Here is an 18,956-nt window from a genome sequence, read left to right on the forward strand (position 1 = left end):
ATTTTCCCAAAAGGTAAGCCCTCTCTGGACCGGCCGCTAAAGCTGCTTTGAGAATTTGTGAGCCCAAAGTCACTAAAGCAGAACTTTACCAGGGTTAAAAAAGGAAAAAAAAAATATTGTGGATTCCCTCATCCCTGCTATCATATTAAAAGTTTGCGCTAAAAGAAATCAAATAGCGGGAGCGTGCACTGAGAGTTACTGGGCTGACTTATTGAATTAGGAGAATCCTCCATCTCGCCACTGGGCTGATCCATGCATCTGACTCAACACCCATAATCACACAGCGGTGTTCCATTACAGCAAACCAGGAGACTTTCTCCATTATGTCCGAGGTGGATGGTTTCAGGCCTTTGATAAAGAGGCTGGCATCGATCCTCCATAAGACAATACATCAGTCTAATCCTGCACTCCGCTGCGTTCACTCTCTTTATCTCAGCCCTTCTCTGCAGCCAGATTTCGCCGTTCTTTGCTGAACAATGCCAATTGTTGCAAGCTGTATAAAAAGTCCTCTTTTTTTTAATCCTTCCACAGGAGAAGTGCTTTCTTCTCTCTCTCTCTCTGTCTCTCTTGAGGATTAAGCAAAGAGAATGGAAAGAATATAGGGAAAAGGCTATGCTTTTCTCACCTCTCTGTTGCACCTATCCCACCTTTTTATCCCGTATCTATTCCTTCTTTTTCAGCTCTCCCCACTGTGTCTTTATGCACTTTTTCCTTTGTCTGCAGTGGCTTTGTCTTTATTCCGAATGAACCTGAAATCCTCTCATGGCATTTTCACAGAGAGCTCCGGTTTCACCTGTACTCACGGAGCAGTGGGGTGAATTCAAAACCTTTCTCGTGCCACTGCCAGCCACTCATGAAATCCTTTACTTTCTTCTTCTTCTTCTTCTTCTTTTTCCTTTCTTTTTTACTCACAGCCGTGTTCCTTTAGCACAAGGATTTATTTGACAGTCCTCTGCAGTGTTGTGGTTGGAGGAGAGAGAGAAAAAAGAAAAAAAGGGAACGAGAGACATCAGGTGGGGGGGGGAACAATCAACAGGGTGTTGAGAGTTTGTGGTAAAAACTCTCCATCATAACAAAGAAAAGTCAGTGTTGGCATACACACAGTGGGCCGGCTCTTTTTAGGCAGCGTGGACTTATAAAAACGACTGAGGCCAAGCAGGGGAAACGATGACACACTCGCTCAACGTTGCATATGGAAGGAATTGATGCAAACACGCTACATAGTAGATAAACAGGCTGCATACATTTAAAGTTGATCACTTGTTTGTAGCGTTATGACAAACATATTTTGACTGCTGCCGATGGGATGTAGGATCCAGATCATCCCATTGGGGTTAAGGGTTCCATGTTTGGGATCATTGTTCTGCTGGAGACTGAATTCTTGTATGTCGTTCCATCTACGCTCCAATAAACTCAGTTCAGTGCTGGAGCAAAGACTCCTCTCAGCGTCATGCAGCATATAGTAACATATAGCATGTGTTAGCGACCTGTCAGTTTAGATTGCTTAGTTATGCGGTCATTGTCCTGACAGGTTTGTTGTTGTGTCATGGACTGCTGCTTTCATATTCAGATAACCGATTTTCCAGTATTCAGTGGGATGTAAGAAACGTGAGGTGTTATTTTATAATTTAACTATAAGCTAATGCTTCCCTGAACTTCTCCCATTCGTTATCCTGTCCTGTCTGCGATATTCATTCATCTTGAAGATGGCATTTGTTCACAAACATTCTCTCATAGCCTGGCCGTTGCCTTCCTACGCAGTTCCGCTTGATTCTCATCTCCCTTCAGTGCTTCGTTTGGGATTTCTCCCATTCACTTGGAATGTCGCCGGTAAAATTTCAACCGGGCCAATCAGCAAACAGAAGGAGAAGTTTATGCATGATCACATTGATATTCTGCAATGTTTTAGAGTTGTAGTCTGCCTGTAGTTTTTGCAACGGCAGCGGAGGAAGCGAAAGAAGCTGTTCAGTCCGCGTTAGCCACACTTCCAAATATTTAATTAACATCAACAGACATATAGTTTGACCCTGCACTTCTCTCTTTGCAGTGGAGAATGGTTCATTATAGCGCAGGCATTTCTGGTAAGCTGCATAGCGTCAAGTGGGCGCATCACATACCTCACAGGTAAACGTTAGCGATTAGCCTTTAGCAAGCAATGTGTTCAGAAGCAAAGCGTGGAACAAGGGGCTGCTTTTGACCAGGCCAGTTCTCTCTGTGTAATAATTGTGGTTTAACTTTCCTCGCTTTTGAGTGCAGCTCCGCTTATTGACGAACTAAAAACCCCTCGTCACAAAACCCTTTTTTATGCTCGACTGCAATTTCGCCTGGTAAAAGACTTCTAACTCTGACTGGAGTGAGGTGGAAACAAGTGGGATTATCCCTACCCGCCGTCTGATTTCTCCAGAGGCTGAGTGCTGGGTTAACTGACTGATACGGATGAGTTCCACCTACAGTGCTGAGGAGGAGTTATGAGGAAGACAAAACAGTGGAGGGGGAAAAACTAAGCTAGGGGAATGGAGAGCAAGACGAAAAGAAAGAAAAGATGGGTTTTTTTTTTTGGAAAAGAAGCTCGGTGGAACGAGTGCTGGAGAAACTCAACTCCAGTCAGACTACAGGGAGAGGAAAGCACACGCATTCGTTCACGCCCACAGTGGGCTGTTCACCCTTTGTTGCATTTTGAGCTGCAGAATCACCATGCAGCGTTCATAGCAACGCACGTCTTTGTGCATAAGAAGTGGAAGACATGCTGCAAGAAGAAAAACAAGTGTGATAGAATATGAGGCTGTGTGTGTATGCGTGTGAGAGAGAGAGAAAAAAAGAGATAGACAGAAAGAGAGGGTGTGTGTAGCTGTGAATCTGTCCATCTAATCCGTCTTTGTTTATATGTGTGTGTGCACGTGTGTACTGCTTAGGCAGGCAGTCTGAGGGATTTGGGGCTCCTGGCGGTGCAGGAGGCGTGTGTGAACAGGGCGGGGTCACGCCGGGGCAGAGATGGTTGAAAAGATAATATTTACTCCCACCCACCACTTCCATTCCTGCCCCCACCCTGCAATTACACAAGGCTTACATGGGCATGCAGAAGAAGAAACACAAACATCCTCTCTTCTATCTGTTCGCCTTTTTCTTCTCCTCAGCTCGTCTTTCCTCTCTATAAAACTCACATGTTAACAGTTTGCTCCCCCCCGCCCCTCCGCGCATTTGTCAAGTGAAAATAAATCCCTTTCGGCTTCTAATGAGACGTTTTTCTGCGCACACGTTATATACGGCAACTTGTGGAGCTGCTAATGAGGGCTGTAAATTTACATACCCTCGATTCCTTCTTCATGCTCTCCTCACTCTAATCACTGACAAAGAGTATATTTTAAGATGTTTCTCACTGTCTCTGTGTAGTTTTTGATTCTTCCCTTTTACAAGGATATTTCTGTCACTCTTCCACAGCGACATGGTGTCATTTTACGTCTTTATAGCTGTAGCAGAGCGAAACATTTTAAAACTCTGTTATTACAAAATGATTTCTTAGCAAGCTTCATAAAATTGGAATATACTCAGCGCAATTAGGGCTTGTTTTCTCGCTTTGCCTTTAAGCAATCTGTGAGTATTTAAAGCAGCAGGGCTACGTGTCGTAAAGCCCGACAGTGTCACTACTCTGCCACATCACACAAAGAAATAAAAGGCATTCGCGACGCAGTCTAAACTCATAGGCATGATCCAAAACAATGAAACTTCTTTTAATCAACAGTGAGTCTTAAGCTTAGCTATGAAATCCCACATCAAGATGACCAAAGAAATGACATCCAAGCGTCTAAATCCCAACAGCTAGCCATTGGAGATATTTAGCTCATAATTTTACGCAACATACAGAAGTTGCTCAAATTAAAACCAGCACTAAAACTACTTGATCTCAAACCAATGGCTGCATCAGTATGTTTGGGACTTAGATAAACTAAAGTTGAATAGCGATGGTGTAGCTTACATTAGCTAACCACGGCGGATTCATGCTAATAGATTTGGGACTGAAATAAACTGAAGTTGAGTCACAATGCTGTTAGCTTATATTAACTAACCACAGAGGATTAATGCTAGTATCCGTGGTCTGCTCTGCTTTTTGTTTCTCGTATGGAAACGTTTCCATGTTTACTATTGTTAGTTGTAATTTTTTTTCTCATGTTATGTATGTGTTGTCAGTTTTTTTTTTTTTAATGATTACATCTAAAAATGTTATAGACCCGTCTGTCAAATAGGTTTGTTAGCATGAGCTGTACAGTAAAGAACGTTTACAAGAGAAGCATCGACTGTGAATTCAGACTGAGTTCCTACATTGGCTTCAACGCTCAAACTAGTAAGACACACGGCGCTCGCGAAGAGTTGGGATTTGACTTTTCACCAGTTGAACTTCGACAACAAAGTACGGCAGCTCGTAAACAGATGTAAACAGATGTTTGTAAGAGTTAGCTTATATTACTCGTAAAATCCCAGTAAAATGACGAATTAGTGGTTTTCAGGCAAGTCTACATGTCTGCCTTAGGTTTTAATGGAAGAAACCCAGATTTGAGTATAAAACCCTTTAGCACAATTTAAACAGGGATCACACACTCATGCACACGCCCACACACAGGTAGAGTTATAACTCTCTATACATTATTGTTACATAGTGGTACTTTTTCATTTTTCCCTGTATTACATCTCTCCCTCACACCCATTGCGTTGTTATTTTTGCTCTCTTACCACGGCCTGTCTCCACTGATCACAAGAAATACACCACCATCTTCTCCCACTGATTTCGATAGTTTTTTTTTTGACACCTCATTTGAGTTTCTCCTGCTGGGACAACGTTGCACACTCTTAAAACATCCCCACACGCACACACACACCCTCCTCCAAGAGTCAGCACAATGACAGCGGCTAGCGAGCCAAAACTAAAGTATGACAACACTCAACAGCTGTGGTCAACAATGAGAGGAAGAAAAGAAAGAGGAAGAGCAGCAAAACAAGTAGGAGAACTTTGAGAAATTCGACCCTCTGTTTGTAAAACATGGCCGCCTTTGATGCAGCAAATGATTGCTGGGTCTTCTCTTTTTAAATTATTTTTTAAAAGAAGAGCCAATGCTAATGTTTGCCTCTTGAGTTAGAAAAAGGAATGACGGAATCGGTTTTGGAGGTAGAAAAGAAATGCTTCTTAGAAAGAGAGTGCAATAAGGGCTGGGCCTCTGACCTCCAGAAACCTTTTTCCCTCTCTTTCAACCGTTATTTTTTTATTTTTTTCCCTCCAGTTCTCTGTCTCTCTTGCCCTATCTACCAAAACCCTCCAATTACTGTAATGAGTGGTTAAGATCGAGGCGGAGGAGGAGGCGCAGAGAGGCTGTGCGTGACTGGGAGAATAGATGTGCGAGAAGCAGACGGGGAATGGAAGGAGGAGATTCATCACTGCTTTTATCTGCTATGATTGTCCCTCACCCCCCACCATCTCTCCCTCCCTGCCCCTTGCTGGTTGGTCAGTGAAGATTAACAGCTGGGACCACAGGTCTTGACCCGCAGTGCTCTTTGTTGTCACTCCGCGAAAGCGGATGTGTGGGCAAGTGAGGCTTGAAGTGAAAATGCCACAGCGAGGCCGCTCTTTTCCAAACCGCCTTTTAGCGTCGGTTGTCTCACTGTCTAATTAATGCGCCGGGAGGCCATCGTCAGCGCTGCGGCCCCATGACTCACGCAAAACAAGCAGCGCAATAAAAAAACGCAGCGCTCTGGGATGCCGTTTGTGCGCGAGGGTTATTTCAGACTAGGAATTACTGCGAGAGCAGAAAATACAATGTGTAAAAAGACAAATCACAGTGTCTGAAGTCGAATCAAGGCTAAACCTTTAATGTTTTACATCCGTTTGGATTACCAAAAGAGTTTATAGTTCCAGAAAGTCTCAACGATTTAGATAGGAAAATAAAATCTGGCATGTTTTTATTTATATATATATATATAATTTTTTTTTAGGTTACTAAGCCTTTAAGAAATTTGGAACGCCCATACGATGATGTCATTACTTTGTAAGCTCCTGATAGGTCAGTTGTAAATAGTAAATTGGTGGAACATTCTGGGTTTATCCAATTTGGATTAACCGCGATGAATCCATTGTCGAACTAACCGTCTGCTAATTTAGAAGTTGATTAATCGTTTAAATAAAAATAAATTGACTCCAAAGAAAAAGCAGAGCAGTGATGGAGACAGAAATGTACAAAAAATCGAAACATTTTACAATTAAGATAATAAAAAATAACTTTTGTCTGTAAACATGTTCTACCCAGGACTCCACATGTGTTTTTGCTTCACTTGGTTCAAATTCTGTAAAAAATGAGATCTCCTTCTAAGGACCTTTTGCTGTCTAATTAATTAATAATGCAAAAATGAATCCATGAATTGATAAATGATCAAGCATACACTTAAGGAATGTTATGTTATTGCATTTAGGCAAAAAATATATATATATTTATTTTATGAAGTGGAAATTATTTGTGTATTTTTTGATGTATTTCTAATGTATAAAAGAAGGTTTAAGTAGTTAAACAAAAAAATCTGCGGGATGTGGCAACGTTTTTATGTGATTAATTGTGCGACTAATCGATTGCTAAAATAATCGTTACTGGCAGGATAGTTGTGAGAAAACCGAGTGACATCTGGGAAGATAAAGAACTGTGGAGCTTCTTCTAGTCTGGTTGGTCTCTGTGTATTGTGTAGAAATGAACGCAGCTGCCACTTTCATATGTCCTCTTGAGGAAAATGGCTGAAGCTGGTAAAAAAAAAAAAGAAAAGTGAGCCAGAGTTGGTTGGGAAAGACTTTATGTTGTGAAGATAACCTCCAGCTGTGCGGTTCTTGTTTTGTGGCTGCTTTGCTGTGGTACCAAGTGGTGAACTTTGCAACATAGATGACATAATGAGGAAAGAACATTATCTGGAAATGCTGCAACATATTGAACATTTCAAAACATCAGCCAGGAAGTTAGAGCTTGGACACAATGTGGCTTCAGAACAACTAAGCGGTCCTATAAAAAGTGAATTATGGGCAGAGCTGCTAAAAGACTTGACTACGTCATTTAAAGAAAATGAAGAATTAGAATTCTGACTTTTCTTTTTCAAAATTCCTGATGTTGCATTACAAGTTAAACAAGTGGGATTTTGAGAAAAATCAGAATTAAAAAAAGAAGTTTGAATTCTGAGATGAAAATTTAAATTTCTGTGATTAAAGTGAAATCACCCTTTTTCACCCTTTCTCATGAGAATGTAAAATTTCACTTTAATCACAGAAATTTAAATTTTCATCTCAGAATTCAAACTTCTTTTTTAAAATTTTACATTCTCATTCCTGAGAATGTAAAATTTGAGACTGACTGATTGAGGTCCACCTATTAGCTGGACAAACAACTCCAAACATAAGTCAGTATCATGATTTTGCATGTCAGAGTTCTGAGATCAAAGTCAGAATTCTGAAAAATAAATACATTTAAAAAATAAATCAGAATTCAGGGGAAAAAAATCTGAATTATTTTTGTTTCTTTTAGTGGTTCCAATCTTCTTCCATATTAATCCTAATGGACCAACAACAAAAATGTTTAGTCTGAATTAAATTCAGGCAGTGAAAAATGTATCTTGTGGTTCTATTGGCCCTTACTCAACACTATCTGAACAGGAATGAGGGGAAGACATCCAGCGAATGCCTCTGGACCAGGAATCGAACCGGCTACAACTGCATTGATGGCTGCAGCCTCTGCATGTGTTGCGTCAGCTCCACCGCTGAGCCGTTTGGCTTTTCAAGATTTTCTACTCACAATATTAAAATATCTGGTTTCATCTAGCGTATAGCAGTCTGCCTCTGTGAGCCTGCACTGCAGCAGCCGGGTTGGTTTGGCTAAAGCTCAGCTGTCAAAAGGAATCCAATAAGTGAACTCTGCTCCAAATAAACAACACAAAATTTGGCTCTCCATCTGATTATCTTGTGGGTCTTAGCACTGCTCCCACACGCCGCCATCTAGTTTAGGACTACCTTGTATATAAAGCGAGTGTTTGTTAGCATTCATTTGTATGACAGGCAGAGATGCTGCTTTGAAAAAGCTGTGACTTAAAAACAACTTCTTTGTGTGTGTGTGTGTGTGTGCTTGGTGCGACTTGCAGCGGCAGTGGAGATGATGCGTTCAGGTGAAGGAAACTCTTTTGTCAAGTTGACAGCTTTCCAATTATGCCATCACAACTATAACACTGACTGTTCAGTGAAACATGTGGAGGACTGTTGTTCTCAGCCGCTTTCATCTCATCCCCATTTATGTTTTACACAGCCACTGTGGAACTGGGATGCTAATGTGGATTGGTGTGGAGTTCTCAGAAGGTCGTGACCTTCTCCATGATGCATCTCCATGATTAATGGCTAAATTTGGTTCTGTTATCAGACTAAAGAGGGACAATCTACTGGTTCTGGTGGGGGAAAAAATGGCTATTGTCGGAAGAAAGGACTAAGAAGACCCGTTTGCATGGAAAACGTTGTTTGAGAGGCAGAGGCAGTAGAATTAGTCTGAAACCATGGAAACAGGGGTCTTGAAAATGCAAAATTTGAGACTGACTGAGGCTCAGCTTTTAGCTGGGCAACCCTAAACATTAATTGGTATCATGATTTTACCTATAAAAATATGGCTCAGTTAAAGTTCAGGCCTACTCTAGCCATTGCCTTGCAATGCAGTTCTGTTAGATTCTCATCTCCCTTCAGTGCCTCTTCGGGAGATTTCTCTCATTGAGTTCAGTTTTTCTGGTTGAATTGCAAACTGGGCCAGTCAGTGAACAGAAGGCATTGTTGTGAACGATGATGTTGATATAAAATTGTAGTCCGCTTACAGAGGGTTGTAGTTTGAAAGAAGTGAACGAAGCGGTTCAGCTTCTAAAATATTGAGCTACAGTCGGAGCAAGAGAAATGTTTAAGACATTTTATTCTTGTGGCCCTTCTCTCTACGGGATTGTATACAGCGTACGTAATTTCTGGCTAGCTTCATCGCGTTACACACGTGACAACCAAACATTAGCGACTGTGTAAAACCAGACCCAACAGTTTAATGCTTCGACAGAGACCAGGAAGGAATCGTTTCTCAATAGCCGAGGTTCCAGACCGTCTGCACGAAGCAAAGCGTAGAGCAAGAAGAAGCTGCTTTTCAGCAGGCTAGTTCAGACTGAAGCTAAGATGAGACTCAAAGCTTGAGCTACTTTAAATGTCAGTGTTTTGATGTGCCAGGTGGTTTTACTATTGGGGCAAAGGAGCTGAACATAAATATTTGTATCTGGAAAAAGTGTTTCTTAAAAAAAAGTGCATTCCTTTCTGTCCACTTCAGAAGTGTCATATTCTGTCATATTCTGTCATATTCTGTGCAATCCCAGTGAACTAGATGACATTTTGTGGTTGAAATCTTGTAACTGTCTCTGATCTGTTATCTTATTTTGAAACATTGTATTTTGACATGGTAAAAACCAGAAGTAGTTTTTTTTTTTTGCTCCTGAAAATTTCTATGCAGACGTAGAATACTAAAGTAATTGTATTTTGTTTTTGTTTTTTGTCACATCATGCTTTATATTTTACTAGGGCTGTTTTTATGTTGCTTTTAAGAAACTTAGTTAAATAAAATGGACCTTGAAGGCTCAGGTATGTAACTCTGCCATTGGTTAAGAAGCAGGACAAAGTGGTTAGTATTATGCATATTTTCTTTAAATATATTATCTTCAGTAATATACAAGGCTAATGTACCAGTTTGTCTTTACTTCTTATTTTTTTGTGCACTTTAGTTCACATCAGTTAAAGGTTCTAGTCTTGCATCCAATCGATGGGCCTCATAAATGTAACATATAAAATATCACAGCTTATATTTTATAGTCCACGATTAAATGCAACACATTACAGAGTAAAGTGCTTAAAGAAATCCCCTACATTCTTTCTGCAGACAGATGACTTCACTAAACACCAGTGCTCCAGTGGTAAGGGTTCTTAAAAGCCATTTCTTTTGTTGTTTTTAAACAGAGAGATGCTGAAAAACGACCCACAGCTGTGCCACAAACACAGTCATGGACGGTCGTCAAGAACTGATTTAAGAAGCTCATCCGATTTCCTGTGAGCGTTATTCATCATGCCCCTGTGACCTTTCCCACCCCCCTCCCCCTCCTTCGAGACGTCTCCGTGTTATTCGGCACCATGACCGTCCTGTTCCGGTGTGTTACGTTCAGTAAGAGGATTTGACACAGTGTTGAACATCAGTTTTCGACTTATACCAGATGAGACTTGTAATTCGCAGGCCGAGTATTTCTGAACCCGTATGGGGGAGTAAGGGGGATCGTTGAAGCGAGGGGATTGGCGTTTTCTATCTCATGGCCGGCCTGTTGCGAGAAGATGGAAGTGGACGGGGTAGAAATCATTTGCGCCAAGTGGTGCGTAGGAGAGGGCGGAGGAGAGAGGGGCGATGTTTTCTGTTGTCTGACTGCATCCTTAAGCCGAACGTGACTGGGAAGAGAAGAATCCGGAAGACTGCTCTGTGTTCTGAAGGGGTTTTATTTCCAACTGTTGGCTTCTTTTAAAGGGGCAGTATTGTGTAAAACCGACTGCTTTGAGCTTTACATCATGTTAACATGTTATTCCCTCATCAGAAACAAACCTGGAGTGTTGTTTTGGATTCTCTCATGCATGTTTGAGAAATACTTTAATCTCCCATGGCCACCATTCAGCTGTGCAAAACGCCTGGGTGGACCTAACCCCGCCTCAGAGGATGAAGCTCCAAGCTTTCGAGCTTCTGGCTCACAGAGCTCCTACCCCACGACTCCGCCACTCAGCTCCTTCAGACCAGCCAGCAGCAATTAGGAAACACCTGGTAGACCAGTTCTCAACTGGGATTACAAGCACCACTTCAGGAAAAGTTTTGAAATCAGGGAACAGTGATTTCAAAACTCATTTTATGAGCTACTTCTCAGTGACACGCTGGTAAAAATGTAGTTAAGGGGTTCATAGAGGAGCCATGTTGTGATGACTTCCTGAGACAGAGGCCCAATTTCAAGGTGTTAAATTGCGAAATCAAATTTATTTTAAGACGTATTTGATATATACAGCAATTTTTTTCCCCCTCCCCTCCAGGGGGTCTTTTTTGTGGGCTCTAGTGTCCCTTATATGAAAGTAGGCTGACAGGAAAGGCTGAAGTAGAGGGGGGAAGACATGTGGTAAATGTCGCCGGGTCCCATGAATCGAACCCGCGACAGCCGCGTCGAGGACTCGAAGCCTCCAAATGTGGGTCGCGCTATCCCCTACACCACCACAGCACGCCCCATATACAGCATTTTTATAACAACTGAAGGCAACATAGTGACTTGATTGTATTATAAAATGATTGTATGTGGCTGGAAAATCCATCATGCCGCCCCTTTAACATCGCTTTGTGATGTTTCATCACCCTGCTACTCGCTCCAGCTGGTTCTTTCAAGCATGCTTCACCACCAGTGGTGGGCTGGAAAAAAACCTCTCGATCAACCAGCTTCTGGTTTGTTCTTCTTGTTGTGGGTTGTATTCCCAACCCCCAATTCCATCCCCATCCAGCCCAACTTTTGGTTCACCCCTCACGCCACACCCCTCATCCTTTCATCTTCTTCTAGAACCCCCCGCCGCCCCCATAAATTCCAGAAACCATCTCCTCCATGGGGTCACTTGTTCCCTCGCTAGTTTATTCATCTGTTACCACATCCTCTGTTCATCAAGGTTGTTAAATTGAGTTTCTTTATGAGCATGACTGTTCCTTAAGTGCAGCAATACCAACGCAGCGGCAAAGATTACCGGGAGGTGTCAAGCCTCTTTAAGATGCACACAAGAGTTTGTTTAAACCAAGCAGAGAAAAACAGAATCCTGACAATAGGTGCTTATGCAAAAAGCCCGGGGTATGTATACCTTTCTCTTTCTTGTTTCCGTCTCTGTGCTCCCATTCTGTCGTACACCTTCCTCTCCAGTGAACTTCTCCAAGAGACTAAAACTTGTACATCAACGTGGGAGTGCGTTTGTCTTTGTGCATTCTGATTTTTTTTTTTACCCCCTCCTCAGAGACAGTCTAGATGAGGGTGAAGTACAACGCTTCGCCCGCACTGTTTAACAACGTCCTCTCTCCCTCCTTCTGTCTGTCTGCCTCGGTTCGTCCAGTGTTCATCTCCGCTTCAAAGAGCGCCCTAAAATAGGCCTTTAATCATAGTTTCGGTGTGCGAGTGGCTCGGCGGTTAGAAGCTATAAGAGGAGGCTGGGTTGTATTTATAGCAGGCAGAGAGAAGGGAGGGCGAGGTCCGGACCGAGAGCCGGCCATGAAGCAACAGGCGGCGTGTGTGTCTCTCTGACACTGTCCAGCAGTTTGTTTGCTTTTTTTCCTGGTGAAGATTGGCTTGAATGAATTTGGCTTAGGAGTAAAGAAGCACTCAGTCAAAGCTGGAGATATTCTACACAGGTTGTCCACTGATGCTTAAAGAGTCTTAAATTCTTTTTAAAAATAAAGTAAGGTGGCCTTAAACACGTTAATCACAGGTCATAAATTTTGTCTTGGCACAAATATTTAATTGGACACTCTACCTATTTCATTTTCTCCCTGGACTTTTTGGTCAGGCAAAAGGTTTGGCCACACGCAGAGACATCTTCATTGCGTCCTGCGACTCACTGCTAGCATACCCTCTTTTCTTTTTTTCTTTTGCATCTGTGGTGGATAAGTGCAAATTTATCACCAATTTCTTTTAAGCCTGAAAACCTATCACGATATAATCATTTCATATCAGTCACTATCAATAATTGTCAAAATTGATAACCCGATTTTTGTTTTAAATCTCTTCAATTCTGCCAAACTGGTGGCATAACCTTTCCTGTTTTATCCAGTTTTCACTCCATGAAAATTGAATATTCTATCAGATGTATTATTGATTTTGATCAATCATCTATCGCAATATATGTTATTCATTTATTATACAGCCCTAGTTCCTTTGGAGATGTAGGTTTTATGTTCCATTTATAATGGTCTTAAAAAAGGTCTTTAAAAGTATTACATTTGAAATTTGCAGAAGCCTTGTCTACAGTGAAGTTCTCCAACAGCATGTTTCACAAAACACATCAAAACAGGACTTTGACACCTGCCGATGTTTGACTTCTGAAAGAATCTGGGTTGATAAGTGAGGTAGTGACATATTCACAACCGTCATAAAGTTGTACATGTGTTAAAAACACAAAATGTTAAAAGGAAACCACCTCGTAACCTGACAACCGCAGCGTTAATCCATCTGTCTGTTCGTTCGTCCATCCATGGAGTCGAGGCTAAGCTCTTTCTCTACCACAGCAGACCAAAGTGACACCAATATTTGAGATCATCCACTTAAGGCAAAGACTGACCACCAGCTTTTAAACAGCATTATCGGAATAAAGGTAATGAATGACTGGGGTATTTTACACACCATGACCGTCAGCTTGTTTTTCTTGAATGGGAAGATTTCTCAACAGTCAGTTTAGTTTTTATTGTATGCACAAGAAAAACGTAGGACAGTTAAGTTTGTGTTGATACTTCCTCTTTATATTCTCTTCATATGGAGGGACTGAAAATTTTAGCCTGAACTTGAGAGACTAAATACTTAAATAGAGTGCAGTGGCTTGATTTTATACCAAATAATGTAAATAAAGTTATTATCTGACATAAAACTGCTCCTATATTTTATGTCTATTGTTTTGAAGCTCCATCGAATACCCTGCATTTGACTTTCAAGCCTTTCCACAGTCACTTTTTATCCTTACTCGATTCCCTTCAGTGTTTGACTTATTTTCATTTATTAAAAAGAAAAAAGATCTGCGCTGCGCTTTGAAAGCAAACATTACCGTCCTCGCTTCTGCATTTCATTACTTTCAGAGCAGACTGTTGATCTGCTTGCCTTTAATGACAACACATGGGCAGATTCACTTACATCTCATCTCATTGTCAAGGCTTGCTTCTTGCTTGCTGCACTTGCCATTTCCTTAATGATGCTGGCTTATTGCTGGATGATGCTGCCGAGGCAGTTTACAGTGTTTGGTCTGTGTGAAATATCTTCATTGCCGTGCTTTCAAGGATGCGCTGACACTTGTGCATCACAAAGCAGGGTGGTGTGTAGACGTGAAACATAAATGCAGACTCCTTCCAGGTATAATGCTCTCCTGCTATGCAGATATATCTGGGGAGAAGAAAATGTTTTGATTTATGTGGCTATAAACAGAACGCAGGTCTCTGTAATCACAATCATTTCAAATGAAATTGCTAATGGTTAGCAAAAGGAAGAAAACGGCAAAATATCCCTAAAATAACATGTTTTGAGAAATGATTGCTTAGAAATTGGGTGTTTTTGTGGTCAAAGTAAAATGAAAAATAAAAAAAAGTTATTTTTTTAGCTGATAAAAGGGTGACCTGTTAGCATTTCTTAGCTAGCAATCTCTCAGCAAGCTATTAAGAGTTTTGGGAATCTCTAGCAAGGTCAATTTTGCTTCCAAATCTTGGAAGTAAAAACACCAAGTCTAAGATTACTGAGTTTTACTAAAACCTAATTACTTGATTATACTCTGTAAATGTTTTGGAATATGTCAGCTAAATCAGCTTAGCTGCATTAGCTAAGTTAGCTAAGATAAAATAAAAAATGTAACTACTTCAACTAGTTTTAGCGGAAACAAAGAGCCTCATGTTAGTGGAGTTATAGAAACTGAACAGACATGAAATAAACAAAATTTATTTTTAAGGCTGACAAGCTGTAGCTAGATAATTTACATTTAACTTTTGGTGCAAAAAATCTTTTCACACGTTCATTTGTTAGTTTTTAACTTTACTCAGATTTTATTCATTAAACCGTGGCGCAAGGCTGGGCGATGTATCGAGTACACTCGATGTTTCGCGAAATTTTCAATTTACGATAGTTAGAATGGCTATATATCGCAACCATCGAGTATAAATTGTCTTTCAAATAATAAACCTTCTCATCACATTCACTGCGAGTATGGTTTATCCGACACCCTATGAATGCATCACTAGTCTCTCTCCCCTCCCAACCTGAAAATTTTCTACCAATCACGCTGCGCGGAGAAAACAAACATCATGGTGACAGTTTGAGGCGAGCGGCTGAATGAGACGGTAACTGAAGACGAATCAGATAAACTGTCTAGTTCCAAAGAGAAACAGCGCTGGATCAATAATTTGACACTAGTTTGGATTTTATATGGAGGATGTCGAAAAAATTAGGTAATTTGAGAAACATGTTATAAAACTATTGCCACAAAAGGTTGTACAGCAAATTTAGTCCACCACCTATAAGACTATTCTTTTACAGTCTGTTCATAGCCGCGCTGCCGCAGCAGAACTAGTCCGTTAAAGTGAAACCTGGAGACGTAGGTATGATTCATTTAGTGCTACGCATTGGGAAACATAACTCAAAGCCACTCATACATTTTTTTTTCTCGCTCTCTGTCGGCTTTACGATACACGCACACTTGTTGCCATAGCAACTGGCAACAACGTAACTTTATGTATCAGGATTCAGCACCAAAAACACTCAAACCGTCAGTTCCCGAAACCACGCATTAAAAAGAAAACTTGTAAAAGCGCACACGGAATCAGTTCACCCCGTTCACCCCGCACAGAGTAAAAAGCTTGTGGGGTGTAAATGTATTGTGTAAAGTTAGCAAAAAGCCTCCATAACCTTATAATCATCTTTGTGGAGAGTAAATCACTGAAACACTAGTATGTTTTCTTCCTTTAATCTATTCCTACACTCAGTACGTTGCTGAATGACCCCCGACGTCATTGTCAATCATTTATCAAGGGCTATCTTTCTGAGAGTACATGTACATATCTTTATGTCTTTTTTTTGCCAGCATTTTTTTTCAGCACAGTTCCACACACACACACACTTACAGAAAATGTTTGTCAGAAAAAATAAAGCTATTGTGCTGCACTTATCTCAGATCATCCCCGCCGCCCGTGGTTTTGACCCTGGTCAAGCCTTTTTGACTTTTCTGTGTTTTGCATTCTATTTTTCATTTCGACTGTCTGCGTTTACCCTCTTTGTTCCCTTCATCAGCTGCTAGACTTCTCGAATCATCCCGCCTCTCTTCCCCCCCTTGATTTTGTATTATCTCTCTTTTGTTTTTCTCTTCATTTTTCTCCACAGAGAGTTGCTTCCAAGCATCTGAGGGCTGGTAATTTATCCCAAACGGCTGGGAGACGGTCACTCACTGTATAAATACTGGCAGCCCAGATCAGTTCAATTCAACTCAGTTCAATTCCGTTCACTTCAAATTCAGTTCAATTCAGAAATACTTTCTTAATCCCACAGGGAAATGAAATAAATATGTTAATAACTTGAAGAAGTAAGCACTTATGTCTTCAAATGCTGCCCAATAAGTGCAGATTAAGGACAGGTGCTTCAAAGTCGGTCGCACAGATGCTTCTGCTTGACCCCTAATCAGTAGGAAGGCCGGTTTCTGTTAAATACACTCATCGACATGTTCCCCTGCTCACAAACATCGACGTCCCACACGACTGCGGCGGGTCTTGTAGCCGTTAACCGGATGAAGCCACACTCACGCAGATTACAGCGTCATGTAGCCTCAGGCCGACATGGCGTGGTGGCAGATGGTAAGTGTGTCTGCTTCCCAATGACGGAGCTCATCTGATTACTTAAAAATAAAAATACATTCAAAAAAATCTACTGTACTCTGATCAGAGCCTTCCCTCGGACCTGGTGGCGAGACGCGGAAGCCACCACGCAGCTTCCCCGGTGAGCAATCGAGGGCTGCGTGCAAGTGTGCGTACGCAAGAACTCTGCATGTTTGGTGTTGGCATACATGTGCAGATGTGAACTGTTCGTTGTGTGTGTGTGTGTGTGTGTGTGTGTGTGTGTGTGTGTGTGTGTGTGTGTGTGTGTGTGTGAGCCTCAGCCGTACATCTCTGGAGCTTTTCTTTTTTTTTGCGTGGCTGAGTGGAACACGGCAGATGTGCTCGGTTCTCCCCTGAGGATGTTGCTACTCTCTTCACTCGCTCTCATCTCGCTTCCTCATCCGCACATGCCCTCCGATGTTTATACGACGCTGCTCTTCAGATAATAAGATGACTTCGGTACTTATCCTCCTCCCCCCTCTTTTTTTCCTTCCTTCCTTCGGCTTCTCGAGGCCGTCCTCTCGTCTGCCTCGCTCCTTCCTGCTCCTCAGGTACCGCTTAGGTTTTAATTAAACCCAAACTTATCCAGCTTAGGAGGTTTGTTTAGTCTTGGCGCTCCAGATAGATCTTTTTTTCTCCCAAATAATGTCACGGCACATTTCGCTCAATATAAACAGTAGCAGTCAAAAGTCTGGACACACCTACTTATTCAAGCTGTATTGGGTGTTTCCACTTTTTTTTTTATTGCCAGTGTGCATAAAAGTGTTTGTTTGAGATGCAGGTAGAGATTACTTTGGCACGCAAAAGCAACTGAGCTTTTGGAGAAAACAAAGTAAATCAACACTTCAATCTAGTACGCAATTACCTTTAGCTCACTAACTTGCTTTGTTCAATGTGTTTCAGTTGCATATTGTAACCTTCGTAAAATAATGGCAATTTTTTCACAAAACAATCACCTCTTTATTGCCAAAAGACAATTTAGGCACACAAAAAAAACACTTTTGGCAAATAAAAAAAAATTTTAAATTACATAGGCTATTATTTTAGAAGGCGATGATATGAAAAGAGTCTAAGAGCGTTTTTTTTATAACTAAGTATAATTGATTAATTACTTAAATTGCAGCAGTTCTACTCAATTTACCGAAGTACAACTCAAATATTGCAGCAATGATCCCACAATAGTGTACCCTGGTTTCTAGATGCAGTATGCAGCCTCTCCATCCACACTGCTGAAGGGACAGTCACCTCAGCATGCTGGAAGCTTGAAGTGGCTCCAACGTCTGAGCAGTCTGACCTATTTTCTCATAAATTTGTCTGTTCATTATTTTGGGCACTTGTAGACTATTTATAGCGCATTAAACCTCTATCCTTAGAGGATTGGGCAAATATAGGAAAAGAAAAAGGAAAATTAAGATTTTAAAATAACATCAAAAAGTAATGTACTTTGTCCTGATAGAGTCAATTTTGCACATTTCATAAAAAATAAACATTAAAAAACTGTCTTAGTACATAAAACCTTTGCGGTTTGGCGAGTATTGAAATGCTTTTAGTAGCTGTTTGTTTAACTGATAGCTTCGAGATCTCATTTGTTTGTTTTGTTTTTTTCTGAATTGTAGTGCCTCGTGTGGTGACAGCGTGCCACTGCATTTGCTGTCACATTCACAGACCTGAAAAAGTTTTTATTGCTTTTATTTTAAACTACTTTTAATTATGCTACTTTAAAAAACAGTTTCAAAGGAACAAACAAAACTTGCTTCCAAGAACAAAATATTTATTGTGTGTGGAAAAAAAAAAAAAAATCCTTGAAATTTGGTGGCAGCGAGTGTGGAATTGTTACATCATGTTTACATCTTGCTTCCAGTTTTGTTCAGTCTTGCTCTCTCTTTTCTCGTTCCCACACAGATATTCTCGCACGCTTAGACAAACTGTTTGTTCATCCAAAACAGCCTTCTCTGTGCGTTTTCGTCCCAACTAGGCCACCGCGTCACACGAGCGCGTAGTTACACAATAAATCACACCAGTTCCTGCCGCTCCCTGCTGCACGTATTTCAGCTGCTATTTTTGGTCGCAAAGCGAAAGCACCGAAATATGCAAAGAAAGAAAAAAAAAAAATCCCCATTCAGTTTATGGGATACGATTATGTGCGCGCGTGCTTTCGCCGTCGTCGTTGATGTTTTTTTTTTTTTGTTTTTTTTGCATGTACTCTTTTGCACCCAGATAACGTGGGATTTGGAGCGTGGAGGGAAAAACAAGGTGACATTGCACTACAAGCAACAACGG

The 18,956-nt window shown here is 41.1% G+C and overlaps 1 protein-coding gene across 2 annotated transcripts in view; it reads left to right on the forward strand.

Annotated features, from left to right (window-relative positions):
* sema4c (sema domain, immunoglobulin domain (Ig), transmembrane domain (TM) and short cytoplasmic domain, (semaphorin) 4C) overlaps positions 1–18,956 on the forward strand; it is a 129,628-nt gene that overhangs the window by 67,435 nt on the left and 43,237 nt on the right. The gene's annotated exons all lie outside the window — the stretch shown is intronic.

Source organism: Xiphophorus couchianus, chromosome 12 (genome assembly GCF_001444195.1).
Source record: "Xiphophorus couchianus chromosome 12, X_couchianus-1.0, whole genome shotgun sequence".
Classification (NCBI taxonomy): Eukaryota; Metazoa; Chordata; class Actinopteri; order Cyprinodontiformes; family Poeciliidae; genus Xiphophorus; species Xiphophorus couchianus.